The sequence below is a fragment of the Epinephelus moara genome, chromosome 23 (genome assembly GCF_006386435.1).
Source record: "Epinephelus moara isolate mb chromosome 23, YSFRI_EMoa_1.0, whole genome shotgun sequence".
In the NCBI taxonomy this organism is placed as follows: domain Eukaryota; kingdom Metazoa; phylum Chordata; class Actinopteri; order Perciformes; family Serranidae; genus Epinephelus; species Epinephelus moara.
The window spans coordinates 13306600-13320341 of NC_065528.1; positions in this window are offsets into that span (position 1 = coordinate 13306600).

Sequence of the window (13742 nt, forward strand, 5' to 3'; positions counted from 1 at the left end):
GTGGAAGGTTAGAAATTTTGCCAATGACGGTCCACAGAAGTATTTCACTACAAATGTGCACAAGTGTGTGTGAGTGTGGAGAAGTTAGGTTGGTGTGGGTGCATTCAGGACAAACATGTACAGTTAAGACCCTTTTACTGTTAGTAAACAGTATGATGTTTTTTGGTGGGCGGGGCTCAGCTGGAGGCAAAACAATTCTCCACGGACATTAGCTAGTGCTAGCTAGCGAGTTCTGTTGGCTTGTTTTAGACACTAAAGGAAGATGATACGAGACTCTTTGAATAGGGTGCATTCAGAAATACTCATTCTGAGTGCTTGAGCGCACTCTGGCACAAACTGGACTGTTCATAAATTCGGAGCGCTGTCGGAATGTACTGTTCAGCTATCCAGAGCGCCACACTCTCGGAGTGGCAGAGCGCACCCTAGGCACTCTGTCTGGGGAGACGGAGCAGTTTGTTAATTCATATAGAAATATAACACTCCATTTCTTTAACCAACAGGGCTCTCATTTTAGTGTAGAGCGTCAGACTGAATTTATGAACGCACCATGTCAGGTCACTCACTCTCTGGGACGGCGAGTGTTACTTGAATAAGTAAACACTGACCAACGGGACCAGACTGGCCGACCTGTATGCTCTCACTCAGTGGATGGATGATGTTACAGGAAGCTTTGTGGTTGGTTACTATGCCAATTTTACAAAGAAAGACGACACTTGACCGGTTTCCTCTGGTTTTGCTATCGAAGCTAACATTAGCTAATGCGCTAAACAGATAGCGTTACAGAGAAATCCAATATTCTGCTTAATACTCCCCCAATTTCTGATGAGGTGGACATGATAACTCTTAATACACTAATGTTATTCATCTCTACAACAGTAAATACTTTCTCCCTAACCTGATATGACGTTAGCATTTTTAATGATCGCCTCTGCCCAGTCCTTTCGTCTTATCACGTTCAACCCTAGTTGTCTTAGTGTTTGTTGACAGGCAGTGGCTGGTATGTGATAAAATTTAAGTTCTGAACCATGACCCCTTCTATTCTGGCTCCCAGTAGCACAACAAAATGACATTTTAAGACTTCTATGTAGCCTGCAGCCCTGTGGTGGTCAGTCCTACAAGGATCTAATGATACGCCAACTCAGATTCAAGCAGGGACGGTCCAAGTTAAAGACCTCTCCAGGCTGAAATTGTGGCTTTAGTTTGCAGTTATTTAAACATGTCATGGCAAAGTCATGCACTTATACAACCAACACACAGCTGGAAACGTTGCTTAAATGCAGAACCATGCCTGTTAGGTCTGTTTATGTGCTGTTGGATCTATTTTTGCTGAACTAGCGTGCAACTCAGAAGCATGAAATTCACTTGTGAATACACATAGATACCTATCTGTATTGACAGTTCATGTGAAATTAGAAATTAATGATGCTCTGCATGCCCTGAAGTCTTTGAAGCAGGAGAGGGAATGCTACAATTTTCCTCCCACTAAGATACACAGGTTAGGCAAGATGTGTGCTGCAAACAGTAATTAAAATTAGTATGATAAGAGTCGCGAGTTCATGTATTTTAACAGCTGTAAACATGTATTGAGTGTGTCTGCAAACAAAAACAAGGCAAAAAGACTCACAAGATTGGAAACGTAGCAGCTGAAGGCAGACAGCTCGACCTCTGAGACGCCTCCAGGAGATGAACTGCAACAAGGCCATCCATACTGCAACAAGGATGCACTGCAGCGGGGCACCAGCTACAATTTTGAAGACATCAGTTATTCTGCAACTCTTTTACAAAGCTAATCACAAATGTAACAAAATCCTAACCATAAAAAATCTGCCATATTTTCTTGAACTGTCACTACATCCAGACAACAGCACACGAGACAGATAATATGTGAAAAAAAGGAAGTGATAAATTCCACGTTGCCATGTTGAAAACAGTCGTGCCAAAATGAAGCACCTCCCACCAGATGGAGCAAACTCTCATTTTACAGCCAAACAGTACACTGAAACATGAAATAGGCAATGCAGTAACGGAGAATTGATTCATTTTTTATCAGTTCTGTCTAGTTAGGTAGTTTAACCAAAGTTCATGAGCAGTAATTGACATGGATTGATATTCAAATTATGTCTCGGACTACTTTTTGGATGTAGTGAGAGTTTCAGCAAAACGTACCTACTGTAGCTTTAAGAAAACCTCAATACATGCTGAATATTGATAAAAGTGAAAAATGCAGTCTCAGACCCAGACACATTTCTAACAAAAATATATCGCAGTGCAGCATGCTTTAAGATTAAACCCTCTCTTTATCTCTCTGCCTTTCGTTTTAACACACACACACACACACACACACACACACAAAACACACACTGGCAACTTGCCAGGTGGCACATTGTCACAGCATGAGGTTTTGTGGTGCTAAAGGCGATACAGCATGGCACTCTGTAAACTGTCATTTGGCAGCAGACATGTCAAGACAGGATCAAAACGAGGAAGATCTTTCTCTCTCTCAAACACACACATATAGAAACACACACATCTGAGCACACTGCATAAACAGATGCACATGCAGCACACGGATACATTCGCACTCGGTGTTGAACCCTGGTGATCTCTCTGCAGGAGCACAGTGATGAAGTTAAAACAAAAATAATTTATGAGTTTAACCTTAAACTAATTCAACAAAATTCTCATTAGTGTGTGTGTGAATGAATCTACTGTCGAGTTTGCAGTATTGGATTGGTTAAGATGAAGAGCAGGAGTAACAGTAGCACACACACACACACACACACACACACACACACACACACACACACACACACACACAAGTTAATTACATCTCCTGAGTGTGTCATTGCTAACCACTCTGTCTTTATCGCTACAGAGTCACTTAGGCTTAGGCCAGCGGGGTCGGCTGCTATTTTAGCTAACACAGCAGCTTGGTGGCCTAACTCTGATAGAGGGGGTACACACATTCACATAGACACACACGTGTACACCACACACACAGCAACGCATGAGGGTTAAGACATTCGAATTGCAGTTTTTAAATTGATGTGGGCCTCAAATGCTACATTTTCCTGCTCGAAGCTACTCCCACCCAATCATCTGGGAAAACAGCCACGGCAGCATCGAAGGGATGAGAGCAACTTTTACTGTAGGTGCTGTAAATCTAGGTAGCTTATCCAGTTGAAGGGCTTCATTGCAGAAAGCTGAATCCATTTTGGGGAGATTGCAAACTTGTGTGTTCATTTCTTACCAAAACCAGGTAATTGCACTCTCTAAAATAACGGTTCCCAACCTTTTGTGTGTGCACCCCCAGAGCTCTCGCCCTCACATGAACTCATCAACACCTCACGCTCCAAATGTGTTCGTTTAAAGAGATTTTTAACTGGCTATCATATAAATTATATAAAAGTGGACACTGTTACAATGTTTTCATGAAATCAGTCTGTCAGTGCTGGGTCTGTTTGTGCTACCTCTTAAAATAGCAGAAGCTGGACATTTCTGTCACAGCTGGTGAATACAGGCAACGAGGGACAGGATCTAAAACGCAGACAACAGCAGGCAGACAGGATCAGTTAAGTGTTGTGGCTTACTGATAGGTACTGGAATTGTGAGGCAGGCAGGGTCAAAACTGGGAAGGCAGCCCACTCAGACAAACAATCGGATCAGGGGCAGGCCAGGAAATCCAAAGTCCAAACAAATCTCAGGAGGCAGGTTACAGGTAAATAGAACCACATACAGATACTAGGAAGCTTCAGCGAGAAGCACAGCAACTCTGACACACTGTGGGGAAAAGGGCTGGTTTTAAACTGCAGGGCTGATGAGAGGAAGTGGAAACAGGTGTGTATGTGGGAGGGGATGTCAGGTGACCAGGACTGGCAAGAGAGTGTGAGAGCATCTAGTGGATGGTTTGAGAATGGCAGGTTTGGGGAGTGACAGGAGGGTGCATGTCCTGGGGGAAGTGAGCAAGGGCTGAGAGGCAGGCCACATAAACCAATCAGCTATAAAGTCCTTATGACAATTTCAACTAATTATCCAATACTTTATATTTATGTATATATCAACTAGATCTACTTTTAGCGAACTATTTAAACTGTTCATCTATTAATTTTTCTGTTACTTTATGCCAACAATTTCAACATCAACTACACTTAGCTAGCTATTTTAACCACTCATCCATTACTTTTATACAACTATTTCAACCATTTATTGATTACTTTTAGCAAACTGTTCCAACCGTTTACTTATTGCTTTTAGCTAGCACTTTTGCTATCAATTTAAACCATTTATCTGTAACCTTTTGCTAAGAATTTCAACAGTATCAACTAGGCCTTACTTACTTTTAGCTACAGCTAAAAGCAATTAATATGGTTGAAATAGATTTAACTATTTTAACCATTTTTTGATTACTTGTAGCTCACTATTTCAGCAGTTAATCTATTAATTTTGCAAAAGTTTCAACTAGACCTTCTTTAAGCTTACTATTTTAACCATTTATCAGACCTTCCAGGATCTCGCGGCAAAAAAACCTTTAATTTGTGGCCAATTTTGACAAAAATTGCGATTAAAAATTGCATCAGTTTTATGTGATTTTTTGCGGGAAATTGCTGCAAATGACAAAAATTGCGGCTAATGACAAAAGGAGAATTTTTAAAAAATTTTTTTAAATGACTGCCTCCAAAAAAATAAGTCATGTAATCACTTGCTATAATAATCATACTGAATATTACAAAATAGCTGCAAATGTTTTTTATAGTTCTCTTCTTTAGTTTTATTTAATTAGTTTCAAAACATGGACTTCAATAATGTTGCAAAAAATCCTGAGCGAATATTGTAGCTCTCAAACCAGACAATGTGACTGTAAAACAACATGTAAGCTACACCTTCTGTAACATTTTAATAAATTCAACACATATTGTAAACATTTAAACAGTGCAGATTCTTATGTCAATACCATAGCGTTTCTCCATACTGCAATGCCATTAGCGCATTTGATGACTGGCGACGACTTCCGGTTGGCTGGAAAATGCAGAAAAACGCAGAAAAATCGCAGGACTTTTGAAAAATTGCAAGCCCCCGCAAATATTGCGGACTTTCGTTGAATTTGTGTTTATTATTGCGATCGCAAGATCACGATTTTCTGGAGGGACTGATTTATGTATTGCTTTTAACAAACCATATGTAGCATTACTTAAAGCCAACTAAGTGTTTCAACCATTAATCCATTAGGCAACATTTAGCTAACGATGTCAGCTGTTGTCAATCTATTAATTTTCCTATTGATTTCAACCGTTCATCTGTTACTTTTCACTAACGATTTCAACAGTATCAATTACACGTACCCTGAGCTAGCTATTTTAACCTTTAATCCATTACTTTTATCAAAATGAACAACAATTTATTTATTACTTTTAGCGTACTGTTTCACCCATTTATTTACTGCTTTTAGCAATCTATCTCAAGAGTTTCAACTATAAACTACTTTTAGTTTACTATTGTACTATTTCAACCATGTATTTATTGTTTGCATTTAACTTTTTTTATAACCATGTAGCATTACTTTAATCTACTTACAGCTCTTAACCATTAATTCATTACTTTTAGCTGACAATTTCAACTGTTTATTGATTTTTCTGTCAATTTTACCATTTATCTGTTACTTTATATCAACCATTTCAACAGTATCAATTAGACCTCCCCTTAGCTAGCTGTTTCAAACTTTTATTTTTTAGTTTTAGCTAACTATTTCAAATGTGTATGATTTTGCTTTCCATTTTAAATTTTAACAGGACCTACTTTTAGCTTACCTATTTATGATTTTAAGTAAGTATCCATTACTTTTGGCAAAATATGTTAACCATTTATTTATTGCTTTTAGCTAACCATTACAACTACGTAGCTATTACTTGAAGCTAGCTAAGTGTTTCAGCCATTTACCCTTAATGTGAAAATCCCGCTACTCGCTCTATTCGCACCGCTATTCACGCATTTTGCGTCGCATCTATCACACGTCTAATCATGTCTTTATATTGACTTTACATGTAATTCACTCGTGCAAATTGTTTAATTCACGCCCTGTGTGAACACAACATGCTATTTCAACTGATTGTCCGTTTAGCTATTTTACCATGTATCCAAATTGCATCTGTTTTAACCATTCATCCATTAGTTTTAGCTTTTTTTTAAACCATAAATACATTAGTTAACTATTTCAACTGTTCATAAATTATTTTAGCCTTTGACCATTTGTTACTTTTAGTTGATATCTCACTGCTTGCCTGCTATATAGTTTTCACACTGTCATGGCAACATGTAGTGTTTTTGTATGAAATTAACCTTGGCAAGTGAATTCGCATCTTTGCATCAGAGTTCAACTTTGATGAGCACTGACTGGCAAAGTCACAGTTTTAAGCAATAGCAAAGATGCATGTGTGGAGGAGACACTGATTGTTGCCATTTCTAGCGAGCCAATATTGTATTGGATTTTAAAAAAACAAAACGAAAATGTAGCAATACCATCACATTTTCTGGTATTTATCAGGAAGCTAGTGAACATTACCTGGCAAGCCTACCTCTCCAGGTGTGTTATACCCTACGCTGCTCACATTAAGCATGAATATTGCCTCAGCAGGTACCTGCATTCACTCATTTGAGACTGTGCCCACAGCTGACTCAAAATGTGGGCCTATCTTTTTATTCATGTTGGTATACTATAAACAGCCAGAAAAAAGAGTTAGGTGTACCCCATATACCTGCGTATGCCCTCCACTACAGCCCTGGTTGAGCTCCTTCACAATCTGAGAATCAAACACTGAGACTCTTTTTAAAACGCTAAGGTGATCTAGCCGCTGATGATACCAGTGTTGAACAAATGAGACAGATGATGTTTAGCTTAATCACAGTTCATGTGTAAAACCTCTCAGTTTCCCTTCCTAACAGTCAACACTGTGAAATACATTTGCAGTCTGTAAAAGGCACATTAGACAGGCACACAGATTGCGGGGCATGATGCGGCACAGTTCAACAAGTTGCACTATGGGTTTGACCCTTTTCTCAGCAGCTTCCAGAGGTGTCATGGTGTGACTCATCATCACTCAGCTTACTTGCTGAAAATTCAGGGGGAAAAAAAAACCTTGCATCATAGACCTGCAGCCTCTGAGGAGACAGTTATAGTGCTATCATCCCTGAAGCAGACAAATAATCCATGGTAGTGCTTCCCACGGTTGTTACAGAGGATGGAATTATTTGTCAAGACTGAGGATGAACATCTGCAATTCTGTGAAAAGGCAACAGACTGAGTCATCTCCTGGATGGCACTCATGATGAGCAACATTTGAGCACCAGTTTTTCTTTCAGTGGCAATTTAGAATCTATTAAAAACTGGGAACCAGGTCTGTGAAGTGAACTCTGGACCATGGCAACTGGAAATGCAGCCATTTGTGATTCACACAGAGGCTAATATTAGCTAAGAGGAACACTGCAGACAGCAACCTGGCACAAGTAGGAGTCTGAATATAATAAACTGTGTGGACGTTGAACTAATGACCAAGGAGAAATCCGGGAACCACTGGACTAATTAATGCACACTGCAGCCGGAGATGTGGACTCCAGTCACTGTGACTTGGACTCAAGTCAACTTGAGTCACTGTTTTGATGACTTGCAACTTGATTAAAGACTTGACTTGATTTGACTTAAGATATGATGACTCAAATGACTTGTCTGTTTTCATTTTAAATATTAAACACAAAATACTAGTATTAAAAGTATTTGCATTACAAGTACCTGTTAGTCAAGCTCCTCGTGATGCTACCTGACGATTCAAACAGTGGGTAGGAACAAGAAATCCGCAAAGATATTCAGCTTGAGTATTTCACAGTTTCACAGACAGGATTTTGTTTTGTTTTTTCAAATTGAGTCGAAATTAAAAAAAGATAAGCTTTTAAAAAGTTAATTGTTTTTTGTTTGGTTACATTTATTTAATTGGATATCAATAATTATAATACAAATTCAATTAATTGTGGTACTTTTCCTTGTCTTTTTTCTTTATAAAGAAGTGATAATGCACATAAGTGTGCAGAAAGAAAAAAGTGACTTGGGACATGTTTGAGACTTGGACCAAATGACTTGCGTCACATGTCTGGCTGCAGCACTTAAAGGTGCAGTCAGGGATTCCAATCTAATACACTTTTTGTCAGATTGAGCAAATATCTGAAACCTGGTGTTTGTACACAGCCATGGCTCTGTAAACAGGAAACAAACAAAGTGATGATTGAACAGAGCCACACGACATTATTCCAGTCAGGCGAGCGTTCCTGCTCCTGCACAGGAAAGGTGAAAGGCCAAGGATGTATGAAGAGAAAGGCAGTAGGAGCAAGAGGTGCATGATGGGAGGAGTGTATTTGTTCAAGTGTTGAGTTCAATTATCAACAGTCTTTCTTAGGGGTGTAAACGACTAGCTTCCTCACAATACGATATTATATTGACTCTTTAGATATCAACTGACCTTTCGCTAAGCCCTTTGTGATGCTCCAACAAGCTGTCAGAGTAACCATGGAGCCCACATTGTAACTGCACTCCCTGAAGAAATATAAATATATTTTTGGAAAAATTAACCAGTGATTCCAGAGAGAAGCAGACAGAGGGGTCTACAGTCTGTGTTTGAAGGATATATCCAGGATGTCAAAGTGACTCAGCGGCAACAACAGGTTAAAAAGACAAAGATAGTTAGAAGCTAAAGCCGAACTATAGGCTACAGATCACAGTGTAAAAGTGAACCACCACATCACTGCTGATCACCACACAAGACAATGAATATAAAGGGAAACTTTGCTGATATTGAACCAGCTGTGTGTCATCGCAGTGTGTGCAGATGAATGGTGTTTCCAGGGGAAGTCAAACGCTGTTCATCTGCACACACTGCGATGACACACAGCTGGTTGAATATCAGCAAAGATTCACTAGTTCCTGTACAGCAGGGTCGCTCTGTTTCAGCAGCATGTGTGTACATTCAGTAGGCTATATCTTCAGTAGCTAGCTAGCTAACCCTACACTTTTCAGGGTCTGATTTTGGTTTTGGAACAGGGAAGAAACGTATACCTTTTTCCAACCTCTCCAGGTAACAAGTATCATTAATACACGACATGCCCCAGGCACAACATTTAGCTCCAAATCCACAAAACCAGCCTGAAAATGAAGGAAATCTTAAACAATTGCATTAGAGTCAATGGAGCACAGCTGTGTTGTTGTGGGACAATGGTCTGAGTTAGGACCCTACAANACACGACGTGCCCCAGACACAACATTTAGCTCCAAATCCACAAAACCAGCCTGAAAATGAAGGAAATCAAACAACTGCATTAGAGTCAATGGAGCACAGCTGTGTTGTTGTGGGACAATGGTCTGAGTTAGGACCCTACAATACCAGAGTGACGACACTTCCAATGACTCCTGTGGTATGCTGAAGTTAAGCCTCGCGCGTCCTCTAGTGGGGCATGAGGGCATTACCTTTCCGACCAGAAAACCCATTCACTTACAGTATGTCTGACGCACACTTGCTTGTAAGTTGAAAATGGCCTTGTTTTTACTTTTAGGTGTCTTGGTCATATTAAGTCATGCTTATAATTTGTTTATTTCAAAATGTAGAGAGTAACATTATGGTAGACAACTGTAAACGGGTCACTGATGCTCCTGTTACTGTAGATTATGGTAGATTATGCTTTTAGGTTTGCTTGACTTTGGAAACGCACAAGAATTCCTGGTCAGCAGCAATGCAGCAATACTGAAGTTCAGTCAGTTCTCAGTCGGATATGCAACGTGTTATCTGGCCACTAGAGGGCACGTGACCAACTTTCCGCTTGACCAATGTTTGTCGCTACTCTGGTCTTGTAGGGTCCTAGTCTGAGTCGGCCCGATGCTATGTTATGATTAGCCAGTCTGCGTCCAGGGGCGGGACTTAGCAAAGGGTCAGTAGGCCATATATATTTGTTGATGTCACAAAGTCTACCATGATATAATTTCAAGTCAATTCAATTCAATATGAGACAATATCAGTAAATATTGTCTTTTTCTTGTTGACACAGATGTGCCGTGGGAATTTCAAAATAAAAGGTGCATCTTAAAGATGATAATATGTATCAGTGTTGTCAGTTTGCATTGATGATACTCGATGGCTGATCACTGAATTGATATATCGATCCAGATGTATGTGTTGTTACACCCCAAATCTTTCTCCAGGATCACAGACTCTATCTTTCACTGGTATCTCAATCTGACTGGGCAAAGAAAACAACCTATGGTCGCTAGCCAACTTTTAGAGGTTTACCACTTTGCGACAGTCACTTTCTCTCAAGAGGTAAACAGTACGATCACCTGTTCACATTACAAAGTCATCAACCAGGAAATGTGATCTTACATGTGCATACAGAGCCACAACCCTGCTGTGCAAACACAGTGGTCTCATTGAAATGAATGAGGGAAGATGAGTTTTTCCATGCAGTGCTAATGCCTGTCTGAGCACAGCCTCACCGCGGAGATGGATTCAGAGTGACACATGTAAAAAGTCTTGTCGATCTTGGTCACCATGACGCTGTCAGTGGTGATGCGTAGACATACAGTGGATTTGATGGGAGCTCAGTCCCGTTGAAGTTCAGCTTGATGTGATGAGTAACAAGTCAAAGTTAATTTGGGGGAGTTCAGCTTTCTTATCCAGTAAATATATTCCTCACAAATCTCTTGAGTTTCGACTCGTGCTCTAATTGTGTGAAGTCATGTATAAATATTCACTTCCTGTGTAGATTAGTTACTGACAGAGACGAGCTCTCACCCACTAAAGGTAAAAGAGATGCCGTGTCAAAGTTCATAACTGCTCAGCTCCATAATTGTGAGCACACAGTTATTGAGTCGAGTCATCAGACTGAGATTTGAGAATATAACAGAAGAAATTAAAGGACAGATCAGTTCTTTGTTGCAGGAGTTCAGATGAAGTGCATTCTTTAAATAGCCCCTCCAATTTAATCTCTGAAGAACACACTGTTCCACATCTTAGGAGCAGAGAAGGGAAGGCTTCAGTTGCTAAGTGTCAGCGGCTGATAAATCCCAGTGTTACTAAGCTACTTTCACTACTGCCTAAAATAAAACATGTCTCTTAAAGTATTAAAATATTGTAAATCCAGTTGTTATAGGTCTCATTTTACACCCTGTAATGACCAGTTGTGGTGACGTCAACAGCAGCTAAGTGTCTCCTGAGAACTCTTCTTAGAAAGTAGTTTTCTGTACATGTGTTGGTTCCTGGCATGAATTCCACATAGTGGCGTTTTACCTGCCAGAGTAACTTGTAAACCAGACGTCAGCCAGCATTTAACAGCATGTTAGGTAAACCAAAACACCTGCGCGGTGACCATGATAATCTCTCAGCTAAGATTAGCCGTACCTGCTGCGTTTCTTAGCTGAAAGATTATCACGGTCAGTGTGCAGGTGTTCTGATTTATCCTCTCAGCTGGATGAGATCATCAAAAGATTGCAACAAAAGAGAAATTGCTGTTGTAAAGACAGTCACAGCCAACAAACAGTAATGTGAAATATCAGGACCACCCTGTTTGATCGAGGTTTTATATGCATAAAATAGGACTCCCAGAAATGAGTCAATAGCTTAGGCTAAAATCCCATCATAATATTTGCTAAAAAGCCATTTTGCAACAGGCCGTAACTAATCCCTGGCTTAAACAATAGGCTACATGTATACAGCTATGATTTGATATTGTAAATAATTACAGTCAGCTTTGGCACTTAGCCAAGTCAGTCTTATCTTATACCAGCACATCTTTAAAATCAATATGGACAGATCTCTTGAACACTACTTTAAATGTGTGAATGAGTGAATAAATAATTGAGTGAATGAATAACATGTTCCTAATAACTACAAGCTGAACAGTGGAAGGTGAATAATTCCATGCATTATCTAAGAAATTGTGCAAGTAATCAAAGTGTGATTTGGTTGTGACAGACCCAGTATAACTACGTTCACATCTGCATCCCTATAGACTGTATAAACATTATGGATGTAGCCACGGTGATGTCACCCTCTGGTTCAAAGCCTTGAATTATGCATTTGAATATTGTACTGGCAAGACAGTTGCAAGCCTTCAAAGTTAGAGTTGTGTAAAGCATTTAATGGGTCAGTTAGGTCCTAGAGATGTGGTGACAACTTCTGCGCAGGGGGGCCCCAATGTGATTTTTTCTCATGGGGTCCAAAATTCCTGGCGGCGCCCCTGGGTGAGTTATATAAAAATTCAAGCCCTGTACAGTTGTCATGAACCAAGGGGAAGCACTGCAGGAAACTGCATTCTGAGCTCCTTCTGAAAGGGCAAAAAGGGCACCTGGCTTTTTCACAATATGGGACCAAGGGACCAAACACATTTTTTGTACCAGGCTATAAACATGTTTATTTTTCTGCTGTTAAGTTGGGCATTTTAACATGAGGGTCTGTGGGGATGGATTCACCTCTGGAGCCAGCCCCAAGTGGCCATTTGAGGAAGTGCATTTGGCACTTCCGCACTGGCTTCATTTTTCAGCCCTGGAGGATGCCAGGGCTGAAAATAAGCTCATAGTCCTAATTGAACATTACTCCTCTCACAGAATGGAAGCATGTGTCTCTGTCTGAGCACCATCTCCTGGCAGCCCCTAACATGTTGGGACACCCGTGGAGCTCTCCTAAATTTTAACAGAAACAGGGAGTCATTTTCAAGCATAAGAAAGTTGCTTTTACTCCAAAATGTGCGACCATATGTGTGTTTCTGTGAAAATTGTTGGCCATTTAGGAGCGTTTTCCTGCTCTGACAACTGACACATAAGCGTCTGGGTGAATTAGTTAGAAGCTGTAGGTCCTTACAGACGCACTCAGAGGTGGATGCACATCTGTGGATATAATGGAGACAGAATAACAGCATTTTCATGGTTTGAGGAAGTTGATATTATCATAAGGGTGCTTTTGCAGCTCATATATATACTTTTTGTACTAACTTTTAAATATTAAATATGCCACTCTTAAGCAGCCAGAAATAATTTTCCATTCACCGCTCGACATATTTTTGGTTCCCTCGGTTGCCTCGGCACAAACTTGAAATTGAAACTGATTTACATCACAGTTGCCAGTGCCTCCACAGTGCATCTAAAATCCTCTCCAGAGACACCCTCAATCTGCGTGTTATCCTTCATTGTGACAATAATGCTGGTGCTGTGCAGCTCCTCTCTTCAAAAATTGAATCAGGAAATTGATTTCAGACACGGGCTTAGAATTCCATGAAAATGCCGTGAAGTCTGCCTCGACATTTCTGCCTTAGTGATCCCAGGATGTCGCAACGTTTGCCAGTGTCAGCCCTTGATGAAAAGGACTCACGCTAGCAAGTGGTGGTTTATAGGCCTGTAAAATTGGGGGAGTTAAGAGGGCATTGGGAGATAAACAGGGAAGGCTGATACTATAACAGTGACATACTGTCCAAATATGGAGAGAGGAAAATGGCTGTGAGGAAAACACTAAAAGAAAAGTTGGTTTTGCTAATATTTGCACTAGGTCTTTTTCACTTCGTAATGCGCTCCAGCTGGTTCTTTGTTGGCACCTCCTTCATCTTTCTTCACACATAATGTGTGTGTGCGCACGCCGACGTGCACAAGCGGGCGCCTTCCTGCGACCATTGTTGGTTTTAATGTATTTTTAATTTCCCATGAAGTGACTGGAGTCCTCAGTGAC